The following is a 3,578-nucleotide window of genomic DNA, read 5'->3' on the forward strand; positions in this document are numbered from 1 at the left end:
ACACTACCTCATAAAAAAGGATTAAAAGTGCTACGAGAGAAGTCATCCAAGATTTGCAATGCATAGAATGCAGAAAAGAATATATAAATAAAAAAGAATTGTAATCATTCGTAAATCAATGACCAATAGTATCATCTAAAACTAAAATACATCCTAACAATTAAAAAATTTATAGATTCACAAATAGAATATAAAATCACAAGTAAAAGAGACCGAAACATCATAGATCCATATAATTTCAATCAATATTCACCATAATTATTAAAGAAAATTCTTCAAATTTATGGAATTGATAGTGGAGGTAACACCACTTATGAATGATAGAAATCCAGTAGCAGCAAGCTCTTACTCATCCAAGAAAAGATCCTTAGGGACCCTAAATGAAACATGAGTGAAAATAATGGCTAATCCCACCAAAAGAATCGAGATAAGTAAAGATCCAACGCTAGTAAGGAAAACCGCGACCATGCTAATCACAATGAGCAACTCGAGGGTTTCTAAATCGGATAAATTTTAACAATTATCTCTAAACTTATATAGTTATAACACTACAGTCCTTTAACTTTAAAATGTAACATAAAACCCCCTAAATTTTTAAATTTTGCACAATAAAATCTCTTTGACTTTTAATTAATAATTTTTTAGTTAGAAACTGATGTGAATAGCTCCTGCGTAGCACGTAGTCAACATTTCTCTCTCATTTCTTATGCAAAGCATAAAGTTTTTCTCTTTACGTATGAAAAATTATTCTGTCTATAGAAAGAAAAATAATTCAATTTACACATGGCTTGAGAGAGAAAAGAGAAATACTAACCAAGCTCCATGTTGGAACTGTCCAGGTCAGCGTCTAACTGAAAAACTGATAATTGAAGGCTAGAGGGATTTTACTGTATAAAATTTAAAAGTTGAGGGGATTTTATGTTACATTTTTAAATTGAATAACTATAGTATTACAACTATATAAGTTTAAAGACAGTTATTAAAATTTATCCTTTCTAAATCAGTAAAGGTATAGTAGAAGAGGACCAAAGGCCAATCACAAGGACGAAAAAGATAGAGAAATAGCCAGGAGGCAAGGAGTCCAAGAAGGAGCAAAAGCAACAAGGGATTTAAAAGCAAAGAGAAAGCCAAGATGAGGATGATAACGAGCAACCTCAAAGAGGGATTCAGGTTTGGAGAAGGCATTGCGATCAATGAGTTTAGCCCACGGGTGACACTACGAGAGTCCATGGCGAACAAATTCAGAGATGTGGTTGATGAAGTAGGTGTAGAAAGTTAACCAGAGCTTCTGATCATGGAAGGATGGGTGGGAGAAAGAATGAAATTGTATTTTAGCATATAGAAATTATGTAATTTACATTTTGACCCTATTAACTCATTTTTTTTAAATCCTATATGGCATGTGGGACCCACACAAATATAATTAAAAACTCTATCTATCATGCCACCTAAGTTAAGTTACACTCTCCCTAATTTTAATTTAAAATTTGGATAAAATTTCACTCAATTTTGAAAATATAGTCAAACTGATCCAAAATTAAAAGAATTAGATTAAAACGGCAAAAGTTATAAAAGTTTGAATATTTTTATGTCATTTGGCTTATTAATTTAAACCACCCAAACATTACAGTAACAAACTTATCAATTTAAACACAAACAAAATCCAAATTTACAATAATAAAATCTTATCAATTGAAACCCAAAAGCATCACATTAATAAAATATTATTAATTTACAATCAAACAAATCCAAATTACCAAATCCATACCAAGATTGAAAGACACATGTGATGGATGATGGCCATGAACACAGGATTTACGAATAGGTAACCTTTTCTCATGAACAATGAGATTGAATCAACACAAGCATGCCCTCAAAGCAACACAGCAACACCATTGGCCTTCGAATCACATAGATGCAGTGAGTGAGATGAGAGGATGCATGCAAAGAAGAGAAGAGAGTTGTTGGTTGCTGAGTGGAAGATGACAGTAGGAAAAGAAAGGAATCAACTATCGAGAGCAGTGTGGGTAGTATGCAGTTTATGGGTGAGCAAGAACAAAATGGGGGAAAAAAAAAAACAAATAAGGGCAGAAGAATTGGCAAAGAATAGATGAGGAATAGAGGAAGAAAGAAATAAAAGGAGAGGAGAGCAAGGATAATTTGATGAAGGCAAGGGGTTGGGCTTTAATTTCGCACGGCTTTATGAAATGGACCTAGGTTTAATGAAAATAATAATAATAATAATAATAATAAATGAATTTTTGGTTCAGCTCAGTGTATTCTTAATTTTTTTTTATTATTATTAATCAAACCAAATTGAAAGCTAAAACTTCCTAAAATCACTAACTGAATCAAACCAAATGCCATTAAAAATTGAATCAAAAACTAAATTAAATCAATTTAGTTTATTTTTTATTTAAACTGTTTTTTGCACACCTCTAATCTGAAAACTAAATTTATTAAAATTCAAAATTAAATGGATTGAATCGAATTAATTCGAATTGATTTTTTATTTTAAACCAAAAACTACATTTCCCAAAAAGTTTTTTCTGTACATAGCTAACGTAAAAGAAAATACAGTAAAAAATAGCTGCTCCTTTTTTAATTCTATGATTTGCTTTCTTTTTTAATTTCTTTTTAACACCATAAATTTCTCTTTAATTAAAAGGTGAAAGGTTGAACATATTCTATAGGTAATTTCTTTATTTTTTTAATTTTTTTAATTGAAAGAAAAAAAACCATATAAAATCCCTTATTTGACTTTAATTTGGCTTCACCGATTAATGCAACAAGCACAAGTGTCAAATCCATTGTTTTCTGGATTCAATTTCATAGATGATAACAATATATGAGGACGAAACATCCAATGCTTAATCACACGCACGTCTCACAAAATAAATAAATACTATCTTAAAAAAATTATTTTTTTTCTATTGATCGATTGAATAAAAAAATTATAAAAATTTAAATTAAATTATGATTATATATAAAACTTTTAAATTTATATGAAATATTTAAAATTTTAAAATTTATTATAATTATATTCAAAGGAGAGATTAATTTTAAAAAAAATTAAAAATAAAATACGATATAACACTTAAAATTTTTTTTAATTAATGAGTATAAATTTCAATTATAATCATGATTTAACGTGAATGTTTGATAATTTTTAATTCATTGATTAACATTATATTAAAAAAATATATTTTTTATATTTATTGTTTGATCATTTTTAATTCATTGATTAACACTATATTAAAAAAATATATATTTTATATTTATTTTTAAATAAAATTTTATTTTTTTATTAATTGAAATTAATGTAATTATCTTTTGAATCAAGCTAAATAAATTTATGTATTCAAATATAAAGTGTAAAAATAAATTTATATTTTTTTATAAAGTAATTTTGAAAAAAATGTATTCCACATAAATTGTGGTATCTATAAAATAAAACATATATTTTTTATATAATTTTCTCTAATTAACATGTATATTTTATTTAGTAAATACTATAATTCATAATAAATCGGGTTTAAATATAAATTTTTTACTAACTTTTTTTTCTTATCTTTCTT

General features: G+C 26.9%; 1 pseudogene; it reads right to left on the reverse strand.

The window, feature by feature from the left end:
• Window positions 1-261: 261 nt before the first annotated feature.
• LOC110668812 (PRA1 family protein B4-like) lies at window positions 262-1,766 on the reverse strand (annotated as a pseudogene).
• Between the last annotated feature and the right edge of the window lie 1,812 nt (window positions 1,767-3,578).

The sequence above is a fragment of the Hevea brasiliensis genome, chromosome 7 (genome assembly GCF_030052815.1).
Source record: "Hevea brasiliensis isolate MT/VB/25A 57/8 chromosome 7, ASM3005281v1, whole genome shotgun sequence".
NCBI classification, from domain to species: domain Eukaryota; kingdom Viridiplantae; phylum Streptophyta; class Magnoliopsida; order Malpighiales; family Euphorbiaceae; genus Hevea; species Hevea brasiliensis.